Raw genomic sequence first — 14,437 nt, forward strand, 5'->3', positions numbered from 1 at the left:
ATCTTCTTTTCGAGTTAAAGGCAATAAAGTTTAATGCTATAAAGTTACTGTTTGTAGATCTTTGATTAGCCTTACCCACACATCAAAACACCGGCTTAGAAATGACAATCCTATTTTTATTGCGCTACCTTATACCCGAAATAGCCTTCATTCTAAAACTTTACAAAAATACATTTTTTCATTAACAAATTAATTATTGACAGAGTCTCTTTGAACATAATTATATGACCTTAGAAAACAAAGTTTATTTGTTAATGTTAGAAAGGTCATATAAAGCGTAATGTACTGATTTTTCGCCAGAGACAAAAGAGTGTACTCAACCAGAGAAACTATCAATATTACTGTTTTATGGAATAAAATCATCCATGGTTCCCAAACAAAAGGGGAAATCTCTTTCCGAAGAACATGTTTACAAAAATGAAAGTGCAGTTTTAAATTGCACAGCAGGTTTCACGTTACGCACTGTCACGTGATTAAACCGACTATTCCCTACTCAGAGCAAAGGATATAATACAAAGTCGGCTGTGTCAAGCTCATTACGGTCTTAATTGAAAACTAATAAAATGGCATTAAGGTAATAAAATTTACACGAGGGAAATTATTAATAAAATCCACACTGACACAAATGCAAATATTAATTAAATTATGGTTAAAACTGCGAATTACTTGTATAATTTCAACAAATGTACAACTAAAACATGGATACAATTTCATATCAATTTATATATGGAATGCAGATTGGTTTCAAATCCAACTATACTGATTTTCCATTGTGTTTTTTTTGCTATCTTTTTTCCATTGAAACAGTTGGATTTGATGGCAGATTTGAATAATCTATCTTCAATTTTGATTGTCTAATTTCAAGGCGATTTAGATGTTAAAATAAATCAAACTTGTTGGTACAAAGGCTTTTCATCTTTCAAGTTAAAGTGAACTTATGATAAATCTGTGTTCAGAACAGAACATGATCTTTTATTTTGGTGTTTTTTCATGAAGGAATTTATAACATTAAACGAAAAACAAGAAAAACTACGTCTACCCTGTTTTGTTAGATATTCTTTTCTCAATTTGTATCTATCTGTTCATTGTCGACTGATTTTTATATTTAACATATTTAAACTTCGTTCCAATGTTGTACTGTTACATCAAGTACCAGGTTATAGGTAGAATTAGTGCCTTCAAACGAGTTTAACTCCCTCACAAACCCAACCCCCTACATTCTGTGTCTGCCTGTTCAATATAAAAATGGTAGCATGGGATACAATACGGCATACTTTGTTAATAGTCAACAAGATGTAAAATGTGCTAAACAGTAGAACAAGTGATAAGAATGCTAAAGTTTCTTATTGTCAACATATTTGATGAAATTGGAGGTGTACTGTTTTCAACAAATTGTTCTTATTCCAATGGAACCTCCTTGCCGACCTGTACTTATTTCCAAATAAGTCGGAGCTCCGTCAGACTAGAAGTTCCAAGAAGCCAGTTCTTTTATTTTCACATTTAGATATATTGATAATGTTCTTTCCCTGAAAGATCCAAACCTTTTTGATTGGGCTCCATTAATATATAATCCAGAACTAGAAATTAAAGAAAGCAGACACGGCTTCCTCTGACTCATTTTATGACTTATGCCTCGAATATGACACAAGCGGTCATCTCCGTACAATTAAGAATCTATGACAAACGAGACGAATTTCATTTGAAATATACAATTCCCCCCACCTTAGTAGTAATTTACGAACTTCACCTGCATATAGGATATACATTTCCCAACTCATTCGGTATTCAAGAGCTAGCAGCTGCTACTATTATCTAGGCAGAACGTTGATGAACCAGGGATATTTCAAAGAAGGCATCGTCCTTTTTTCTTTTATTTAAAGTTCATCGAAAGAAACTAAGACCTTGTCGATAAATAATCCTTATCAACTGCACAAATAATACACGATGGTCTTGAAGTATAGATTATCATTATAGGTACTAACGATGTTTATCAACTTATTGATAACGTGTAAAATTATTCTTTTATTTGACTGCAAATAATTACTTTTACTGTTTAGTATATTTGGTAATATTCATTCCACGTGGCCCGGTACTTATACATCCCTTCATTGTGTTATTGTGCTATGGTAATTTTTTGTCTTCCTGTATTTTTTATTGTTATAAATATGCTTTGTCTATATGCCCATTTGTTTTCCGATGTTGACATATTCGTTTTTGTTTTTTATATTTATAACACAATGGTCACTGCTGTGCCCCTATTGTAGACAATTTTATCTATTATGTTTGTTTGATATGTTCACACATCGTTGTCGGAAGGAATGTTATGCTACTGTCATACAAGTGAGACGTTTAGCTAGCTATCAAACCAGGTTTTATCCACCATAGTTTTGTTTTCTATTTCATCACGTTTTATCCCGAACCCATGCTACTGAGATATCGTTACATCGAATCGCCTGCACTTTATCCGGCCCGCTAGACCACTCAACCACCTGGGCTTTATATTTATATATATATTCAAATAAGCTGTACTTGTAATATGCAGCATGTGGAAAACGAAAACCACTTTTTATTAGTATGCCCGACTTAAAGATTATCTGCCAAAATTCTATTGGTCTTGGCCAAACATTACTGAATTACAGTGTTTATTTTAACTGACATCTGTTTTGCGTATAATTACATATTATTTATGTGGTCAATTAGATCATATATCGTTACTTAATGTTATTTATTCTTTTATGTATCTGTCTCTCCTGTTAACATTTGTCATGTTGTAAATATGTTTTCGTTGCTGTAGTATATATCATGATTTTTGCAATAAAGTATTCATTTATTAATTCATTAAATAAAATCATCAAAATGTTTTTAGTTTGTTTAACATTCTAATTGAAATATGAACATGTTAATCCTATCTGAAAAGTAGCATGCAGGTTATAACAACATTGCTACGTCAGAAATTTGATATTTGAGCAGAATAGTTTGATTGTTTTTCAACTGAATTGGTTCGTTTGAATGTTTTAAGTGTTTATAGATGAAACGTGTTGTTTTTTCAGGAGATTTCAAATTACATGGCATACACATGTCAGGTAAACGTGTATCATTCGTTGAGGGTATCACCAGCCCAGTAGTCATCACTTCTGTGTTGATATACATTATCATTGACATGGCCATAATCATAAAGTAACTGTTTACAAATCTTTTAATTTTTGAAATACTAAAAGGAATTTTTACCCTAGACATAGAATACCTGAGCTGTATTTGGCAAACATTTTTGTGATTTTGTGGATTTTGTGGTCCGTAATTCTTTTCATATTTGGCCTTTTTAACATATTTTGATGCGAGTGTCACTGATAGGGAAAAAAACCTCGTCTGACGCAAACATATAAAATTTAAATCCTGGCATCTATCATGAGTTTAGTATTCTTGATTAAAATTTGGATCAACTAAACACATTGACATTCGTTCAGTCATAAATATTACAGTATGTCACATCATGGCAATGTGTATAGCGTTTGGATACATCTTCGTTAAAATAAAGCCAAATATGTCAAATTCATATAAATTACCAATGTTTTCACTAGTTCAAATTGTTCTTCCCATGATAAAGACAATTGCATATTTGCCTTTCAGTGCGCGGTTGATGAAACTTTTTACTTTTTTTTAGAATTGTTCCAGCTTGATTTCAAACTAACTGGCATACGAATGAAAGGTGTACGTTAATGATAAGATTTCTAATATTGAAGCTACGATGACTGATAATGTAATTGTACTGCCAATGAGGTACCATAGTGTTTAAAATGAAATAGCACCACAACAGTCAACAGTTGTCCTTGGAGTTGGATTCTGTTTTAACCATTTTGGAACATTTTTGGTCTCTCTTTAAAGTAATAACAATTTTGATTTATAAACCGTAAACAATGAGTTTCGTCTCAAACGTTATTTTAGAAACATCTGTTGACAAAAGTCTCAAAGATTTAAATACGGTCAGCCAACAATTATATTTGCCAATCTTAAATATATTAAGATGATTAATGTCTATTAAACTCATTCACCTGTCTTGTTTATAGTTAGCCTTACAGACATTCTTGTTCTAGTTTTAGGAAATACAAAAACAAATTATTAACATGTATTTAATTTCGTGAAGATTTTTATTGAAGTATGATCATGGAATCTTGATACTGTTTATCTGATTTGAAAAGCGACATGTTTTTTTTCTCATCAGAAATTTCTAACTGCCTTGAATAAACTCATCATAGATACCTGGACTAAATTTTGTATATACGCCAGACGCGCGTTTCGTCTACAAAAGACTCATCAGTGACGCTCGAATCAAAAAAAGTTAAAAAGGCCAAATAAAGTACGAAGTTGAAGAGCATTGAGGACCAAAATTCCTAAAAGTTTTGCCAAATCCAGCTAAGCAATCTATGCCTGAGGTAGAAAAGCCTTAATATTTCAAAAATTCTAAATTTTGTAAATAGTTAATTTATAAATATAACCATATCAATAATAATTCATGTCAGCATTGCACCTATACTTTGACTTTTTTTACTTTGATACTGTGTTGACAAAGCGAGACGAAAGATACCACAGGGATATTCAAACTCATAAGTCGGACACGCCGAATGTTTAAGTTAAAAGTTCAACTGTTTCATCCCTGGAAACCCTCGCTCAAACCTCCGGTGGACCACCTACAGTACCTATTAATAGTAGATATTTTAATTCAACAAATTAATGTATGACCTTCATGTTTCGCATAGTATCCTTGTATTTGAGTTTTTTTAGAGCACGACCATATACCCAATGGGCAGTATTAATCAACTGTGTAATTTTCTTTATATAGAATTTGCAAAATTTCAACGTAAAAAAATCTTTGCATGTTACCTTGAAACACAATTGCATTATTTTAGTTTCTTGTGAACAGTAGAGGGCACTTTTTTTTCATTTAATCAGAATCAGACAAGGTTGCCTGTAAACAGAAGGTGGCATATAAGTGTTGGTGCACATGTAGGACGAGTGAAATCTTGATCAACCAAACAATTTGAAGTTTACACAGTCAGGAATATGACATTTTGTCTTAAGTTTGATTCAATGTTTATCGTTCGAACATATGTTCTTCGAAATCAACTGGCATGCTATGTCAGTCTGATTAAAAACAACCCCCACTATCGACTTGCGTGTAAACGCAAGTGGATATGGGGGCTGGTTTTAATCAAACTGATAATATATTAAATTATAATCGGTAGTGTCATTGTAATGATATTAAGGTAACAATGTCTTTCAAGGATTCTACACAACACCAGGCAGGCAACTGTTATAACATTAACGGTACCAATTTTTCTGCACCAGATGCGCATTTCGACAATACATGTCTCTTCACTGATGTTCATGGCCAAAATATGTAAAATCCAAAGCTTATATAAAAGATGAAGAGCTATAATCCATTATCTTGTACATGTATTCTGATTCTATTTTAATCATCTTGACATTTTTTATTCTTTTAAGCAATTACACTTTGGATTAAGCTTCTTTTAATCATAAGTAAACCTGTATCTGGTGAAACTAATAAAACTTGTTTTACAAACGTCTCAAGATGGTTGAAATACTAAAATACGATAAACCAATAAATCAAGAGTGGCGAAAGATACCAACGGGAATTTTAAATTCATTAGTCATAAACAAACTGACAACATCATGTAAAGAAAAGACCATCAGACAAACACTATTACACAAAACACAACAAAGGAAACTAAAGACTGAGCAACACAAACTCCTCCAAAAACAAGGGGTGAGTTTAGTTGCTCCGAAAGGGTAGTCAGATCTTGCTCCACACCCGTCGTGTTTCTCAATAACAAATGTGTTAAACTTTAATGTGTTAAGAATATCAATGTATATATAAATCATTCACCTGTCCCTTCTAGTTTTCAATATTATTTAGTTTTTGATCCAGTTTTAGGAAATATTAACAGTCATCAAAGGTGTTTCATTTCGTGAAGATTTTGATCGAAAGATGAACGTGGAATCCTGATACTGTTAATCCTATATCTGAAAAGTGACATTTTTCATCATTAACTGCTAAATGCTTTGATTAACATCACCAGAACACAACGAAATAGCTGTTTTTTGCTTTCTAACAAATTTTGATTTGAGCGTCACTGATGAGTCTTATGTAGACGAAACGCTCGTCTGGCGAATTTAATTATAAACCTGGTACCTTTGATAACTTTTTACACCACTGGGTCGATGCCACTGCTGGTGGACGTTTCGTCCCCGAGGGTATCACCAGCCCAGTAGTCACACTTCGGTGTTGGCATGAATATCAGTAATATGGAAATTTTGTAAATTTACTGTTTGCAAAAGTATGAATTATTCGAAATACTAAGAATTTTCTTATTCCAGGCATAGATAACATTAGTCGTATTTGACACAACTTTTTGAAATCTAGGGTCATCAATGCTCTTCAAATTTGAACTTGTTTGGCTTTCCAACTATTTTGATCTGAGCGTCACTGATAAGTCTTATGTAGAAGAAAAGCGCGTCTGGCGTATTAAATTGTAAGCCTGGTACCTTTGATAACTATTTACATGAACACGAGAATGTAAATTAATTCATACACTGCTTTTTATTGCCAGAAGTGACTATTATAGTAATAATATTATTATTAACGTTACGAAACGAAAAGCTGTACAGTTATTATTGTGCAGTTTTGTCTACTGTTTAGAACTGATCTCAGAGAAAACCATGCAAAATTTGAAAAAAGAAGCAACTATGAAGATTTAATTTTTTGTGTTGTTTGTTGGAAATGTCAAATGACTCAGCATGACTTTGAAAGTGTTTCAAATTATACCTGTTTGTGCTATTTTTAGTAACACGTGTTTCTATTTTTAGCAAATGGGAAATCCGAAAATCTTTGAAATTTCATCGAAATCGCACAATTTTTGAACTTAGAAAAAAATTTATTCTGAAATTACATAATGATTTATTCTATGATAGAATCACAAAATATCTGTTACAAATTAATAAAAACTCATTGTTTTGTCTGTTGTGTGAAAATGGGAACTTTGCCAATATTTAAGTTGTGTCAGTTAAAGAAATACATACGAGAGGTGTTTTCTGAGACTCTTTACTGTCAAAATAACGCTTAAAATTTTAATATTTTTGGCTAGAAGGGGTCAATATGTGATAAATTATTGATGTTTAATAGCTTTTGCTGGTGATTTGATAATAGGCTGCATTTTGTACAGTTTAAGTTACAAGGGAATTGATGCAAAATACATAAAATTTAAAGGATGTTTTTAACACATTCTACGATACTAGCTTAATTTTTTTTAGCCATATGTTTCAAAATGTTTCAAAATATAATCCCATCAACATTTCACTTGGAAATTTTTAAATTTTAACCAGAAAAAAAATTAAAAGAAAAAAATTGCCATTAAAATTTTACGGTTTGTGGTAAAAACACATTTTTCATCAAATTTATCAAATCTTCTCATTAGAAATGACAAAGGATTGTTTAAAGGTTTTATTTTTTGTTTTGACACTTTCCTCATGATCGAACCAACTACATGGGGAATCTTTTAAAGAAAGTTACCTTAGAGCTATCTCCCCTAATATGACTTCTTCAAAAAAGTAACGTAAAGCAGATTAGTTGAGAAAGCCAAAGTTATCACAGATGATGAAAGTATAAACATTTGCATATACATAGAGAGACTATTTACACAGTAAAACATATATAAGTGTATTATACTAATATGTCAAAACAATGTTCCTTCAAAAATAATTCTCCCTATGGTAGCTCCCAATAATATGAGGAAGGCACGACCTTAAATGCCAGCTTTATACCAAGACTATGTCCTATATATTGATTGGTTAGTTGCTTAACGTCCAGTGGTAAATAGTTCATGCATGTTCAGGACGAATGTCCTACATATGATATGTCTTAAATAAAATAATAAATTCAGATGGAAAATGTTCATGGAACGATCATTACACTTCAAAAGGCTGGAGGGGGATATTGTATTTTTTCTAGTTCATACTTCTTGAAAGGCTATTATATTTTTTGTCTTTGACGTGTCACAGGAAGGCGGGTCGCCAAAGCAAAAATTTAAAATACCCTTCCATAACGGACTACATTTTGTTGTACTGGTAGTATTTGTCTTAAAAACATATTCTGATTCCCAAATTGACATGATTGATGGAAAAAAAAATATTCTGTTGAAGCAGAGATCAAAAAAAAAATCTGAATCCAGATTTTACTTGTATAGCATAAAGCATAAAGCTTATACCTGTTTTTTTACTTGTATACCCTTACCTTCTAATGTCATATTTTGACTAAACAATTTTGATTGATAGCGTAAATAAACTCATTATAGATACCAGGGTTAAAATTTTATATATACGCCAGACGCCCGTTTCGTCTACAAAAGACTCGTAAGTGACGCTTGAATCAAAAAATGTTTAAAAGTCAAATAAAGTACGAAGTTGAAGAACATTGAGAACCAAAAATTTCTAAAAGTTTTGACAAATACAGCTAAGGTAATCTATTCCTTAGTTGAAAAGCCTTAGTATTTCAAAAATTCAAAGTTTTGTTAACAGTTTAATTTATCATTATGAACATATCAATGAAAACTCAAGTCAACACAGAAGTGCTGACTACTGGGCTGGTGATACCATCGGAGAAATAAATCTCCATCAGCAATGGCATCGACCCAGTGTTTGTAAATAAACTCATCATAGATACCATGATAACAGCCCTTTGTGTGTACAAAATATTACTCAAACAAAACATCATACTAAAATTAGCAAAGACCCATCGAAACAACATTTGATACAAACATTTAACAATACTTTTAGATATTTGGATGATATATTGGCTCTCAATAATGACGACTTCAGTATGTATACTAAAGAAATTTATCCTGTTGAACTTACTTTAAATAAAGCTAATACTAACAATGACCACTGCCCTTTCCTCTATCTTGATATCTATATCATTAACGGGAAGGTTAATACAAAATTTTATGATAAAAGAGATGCTTTTTAATTCCCTATCGTTAATTATCCATTTTCAGATGGTGACGTTCCCTTGGCACCATTTTATGGTGTTTATATATCTCAACTGGTACGATTCGCTCGTGTATGTAACAACGCATTAGATTTTAGCGAGAGAAATTTATGTATTACTGAAAAATTATTACACCAGGATTTTCGATATCACAAACTGGTAAAAAAAATGTACTAAATTTTATCACCGGGCGGTATAAGGAAATAATTCGCAAATATAACTCAACATGCAGACATCTTATACGTTCAGGTATTTCACATTCAATCTTTTATGGTAATATTCTTTAAAAGCACAAACATGTCAGTATTCACCTCAAAAGCCTACAGAACCTTTAAACAGTCTTATTAAGAAGGAATATAGTTACGATACTGTTGTCAGGTCATTAAAGATTGCATATTTTGGCTTTAATATTGATTTACTTATAGGGTCTTTGCATCGGAACTAAACACATTTATTTAAAAAAAAAAAAACAGTTATTGGCATGACACGGGTTATGTTCTTCTCATATATTTAATGATAGTATGATACCAAACCCCTAACAAAAGGGATTGTCCCTGATAATCATATGATGAAGACATAATCTTTCAATCAGTTTGATTGAGGTCTGGAGCTGGCATGTCAGTTAACTGCTTAGTAGTCTGTTTTTATTTATGTATTATTGTCATTTTATTTTTTTTCTTTTGTTACATCTTTTGACATCGGACTCGGACTTCTCTTTAACTGAATGTTGATGTGCGTATTGTTATGCGTTTACTTTACTTTTCTACATTGGCTAGAGGTATAGGGTGAGGGTTGAGATTTCATAAACATGTTTCACCCTGCCGCAATGTTGCGCCTGTCTCAATGCAAGTCAGGAGCCTCTGGCCTTTGTTAGTCTTGTATGATTTTTAATTTTAGTTTCTTGTGTATAATTCGGAGTTTAGTATGACGTCCATTATCACTGTACTAGTATACAAAATTTAGGGGCCATCTGAAGGACACCTACAGGTGCGGGAATTCTAGCTACATTGAAGACCCATTGGTGGCCTTCGGCTGTTGTCTGCTCTATGGTCGGGTTGTTGTCGCTTTGACACATTCCCATTTCCTTTCTCAATTTTATCATAATCCCCCCCTTTGAAGCTAGATGGTTGCTCCCTTATTGTTTTCCGATGAAGATGAATTTGTTGGTGAATTATATTTATAAATGATGAATGCTTACATTCATTGTCTGACAGTGCCATTTTCATATCCATTTTTCTTTCTTTGTGAATTTTACAAAATTTAAAACAATACGACATTTGTTTAATTTCAAGACTATGAATACTATTATACAATCCACAATAAGCTGGATGTTCATATTATGTTCCAGTTTCTTGCATCTCCTATATATGGGATCATCAAGGTGATCAATCTGATTGTTAAAAGAAAAGTGGTAGCTCCCAATAGTATGCTTCATCTGAGGAGGTCATACACATTTTGAAATATGAAAAGCCAGTATCACAGCATCTTCGTGGGTTATCCTGTGATACAGCTTTACAGATACCAGAGGGCCTTCTTATGTTGTATAGATATGGGAATATTTCACTGGATTCCTCTACTCTATAGAAATATATTTGTCCAAAGCATAGGGACAATCTGGGGATTTATTGGAGAAGACAACAAAGAAGATGCCAGTCAACATTCTATCCAACAAATAGCCATGCTAAAGTTGAAAGAGGTATCCAGGCACAAGTTGTAAAAGAAATATGGATGGAAAGTGGAGTGCATATTCCTGTTGGTGCAGGTAAGGATAAATATTTTCATGTTTACATGAACATTACTCAGTGATGACATCAGTGTACATATATGGTACATGTATGTCTCTATAGTATATATATATAAATAGCATGCACACATTTTATACATAGACTAAACACAAAAAGTATAGAATGTCATGTGTAAAGACTTCCTCCCAGAATGATTGTTTCTCTTCTTTTGCTGTTTAATTAATTATTATGTGGAGTGTAACAAAGTGAATTGACAGCTCTGCACTCTTGTGAGGCTGAAAATGCTAAATTGCTATATATACATGTGAAAATAAAAGGTGCAAAGAATAAAAGAAAAAACTAGGCCTATGAGGCATATATAACATAATAAATTTGAAATGTAAAAGCTGTTTATTTAAACTTTAATGTGATTTGGGAATAGTATACTGTCAACTGTCAATTTTGCAAATTTTATAGGCTAGCTCTGTATCTATTAGAAGTGAGTATGCGGCTATATGGGCGGTTGGTCTGTTAATCGGGTTGGTTATACGTCTGTTAAGAGTAAAATGCACAATTTAATGTTAAACTCTGTTAAATATACAGGTTTTTTGGCAAATTATAAGAACCAAATCAAAAAAAGAAAAGTGTCTGACAAAATGATATATATCATAGAACATTTTCCACCTGTAAAAAAAATTCATAGTCTGCGCAGTTTTCAGTAAAACTAAAAGGCGTCGCACAAGTATGCAGTATTTATGCTTATACGCATAGCAATTTTTTTGATAAAAGGCGAAACAAACAATTTTAGATATCTTTTAAAGGACACAAAATAGTACTTTGGTTCTAAAAAACAAATTGGCATTAGTAAATATTTCATAATTGTAAAATAACGTGAATAATAGCACGTTTTAGGGGAAAATATGGGAATACAGTCTGTTGATGGGTTGGACAATTAAAATTGTGTCAGTTAAGAGTTATTTAGCCACGACAATAGTTTTGCTACCTTTATATTTTCCCATTGAAAAAGTTAAGAATGAGATGTTCTTGAATAAAAAAAAATATGACAATACGGTACAACAGTATCCTTCTAGTAAGAACATTTTTATTTTTATTTTCCTTGCATTTTATTGAAGGGTGTGTCACTTCAATATAGCGTGCATATGACCACTGGAATATGCATGAATTTATGTGTCTGTTCAAAGTAGCACGTTCTAAAATCCGACTGAAAGTGTCTATGTACATGCTATTTGTCACTGGATGTTAAACCCTCGTCAGCATCACCCAATTGATTCTTTTCTTCTATTACTTCATCATAAGTTTTTTTTATAAATCATTCTAAAGAAGTAAATGGAAAGGAGCCAATACTGCTATATATATTTGGTTATCTTAAATTTTAATTCATTTTATTCCGTTTAGTTCCTTTCTACATAAGTACAGAGGAACTGCAGTTGTCCGCATGTAAACGTCTAGCATTTATCACCAATTTGAGAACATCGCAATCCGTTACTGTTTCAAGACCCAGGGATGTTTCATGTCTGTATTCTTAAACAATAATATTTTGTTCTCTCTTTTTTTATCAATGCATCACTCTCTACTGTCCTTATATGTTATTCTATATTATGCGTCTCGATCCAGATTCTCGTGTATACCATGAGGGTCTAGATTGGGGGTGTTGTTTATTTCTGTATTCTTTAAATTTGTATGTCACTTTTCCCTCGGTTTTATTTATTTTACTCATTATTCTTTCTCTATTCTTTACATTTAAGCATCTCAATATATTTTACTGACTGTTGTTTGGTTACATTACGACGTTTATCTCTGATTTATATACTGGTTACCAATGTAGATGACAAATTGGTGTCATTCATGACAATTAAACAGAATCCACATTATATATGCGACTATTCTTGGATGAAATTTATATTACTTTAATATTACACTTTTTGAAACCATTTTTATCAATTTTCAATTTCCATTTTCTAAACTGTTCATTGTTCATGTGTTGTTTCCGTTTATTTTTGTTTCATTGTTTATGTGTTGTTTCTGTATATTTTAGCCACTCGTCTTGAGCCTACCCATTTGATCCGATAACACCCCATATAGCAATAACATTATACTTTTATTGTCATTCATAACTCTTAACAGACCAATTAACAGACCGGGTTTTATACATCCGACCCATTAACAGACCAGGTTTTAAATAAAAATTGATTAATGTCACCAAAATACAGATTTTCGTGTAGATTTTTCACACAATGATATTAATATGGTTAACACACATAATGCCTGTCTTTTTTCGACGTTCAAAATATTGCATACAAGTAAATTCAACCAACGTGTCATTTTGTGTACATTTTGTGTGTGTAAAATGTGTATAAATTTATTGATGAGTAACCCGCCTTTTCATTTTATAGATCGTTTATCGAAGCTAGAAAAAAAAATAATTACACCACTGGATTCAGTACATTGAATTGTTTTGTCAGACATAAATAATTTTTATGATAAAAGTATATTTAAAAAGTTATACAATGAAACATACTGAACGTGCAATGATTTTCTCGATAACACCTGATTAACAGACTTTAGCCAACCCGATTAACAGACCAACCGCCGATATAGCCGCATACTCAATATAGATTAACCGACCAATCTCTCGGTTAGCCGAGTGCCGGCCGTGGGTTTACATGTATATTTTGTAGTTGTGACTTAGATACATTGTTGTAGTGTATTTTAATATTTACATGTCCTGGACAGAACACATTTAAAAACAAGAATATTATTTTTTCACAAATGACCAGCCCTGGTAAAGCTAAAGCGGTTTATAAATATCAGTTACAATTGACTGACAGCTGATAATTACAACAATATACATGGTACATGTATATTTAGTATACATGTATTATCATTAGTCAGAATCAGAGCCTGGTGAACAACCATATATATAATGGATTCACCATTAGATAATAAAATTACATAAATTATTTCTATGCTTGTTACACACTTGCTTCCCTATTTCGTGACAGAATTCCTCCCCCCTCCTCAATATTATTACACAAATGTATTAATTAGAAAAGTTATGAAATGGTGGTGTTTAGATTAATTCTATTTAAATGTAGAAATTGACCATTTACAATAATCTGTTTAAACAAATGTTGTACAAAAAAACTTTATATTTATCATATTCATATAAAACAACAACAAAAATATTTTGCAACCTTTTTCAGGAGTTTGTAATGCATGCAGGCGGAAGCATTTACCAAGATATGAAGAAGGCAAAAAAATCATACAGAGAGATATAGGTAAGATTTTTGATTTATTATTGTAACAAAATTTTAAATTTATATTCAAACCTATACTGTAGATAGAAATATGTATATAGCTAATGTTGAATTTAAACATATGAGGAATGATTGTCAATCAGACCACTACCCCCAAAGACCAAATGATGTATCGGTAACAATTAACAACTATAGGTCACTGTACTGCCTTCAACAATGTCAAAAACCCATCCTACATAGTATCTAATTTAAAGATGTAAAAGGTCCAGGAAAGGAAAAATGTAAAATAATTCAACAGAGAGTTCACTATTGACCTGATTTACGTCATGTAGGTAAAATAAAACCATGAAAACCACAGTGTAGATACTATTCTGTAC

Source organism: Mytilus galloprovincialis, chromosome 2 (genome assembly GCF_965363235.1).
Source record: "Mytilus galloprovincialis chromosome 2, xbMytGall1.hap1.1, whole genome shotgun sequence".
Taxonomy (NCBI): Eukaryota; Metazoa; Mollusca; class Bivalvia; order Mytilida; family Mytilidae; genus Mytilus; species Mytilus galloprovincialis.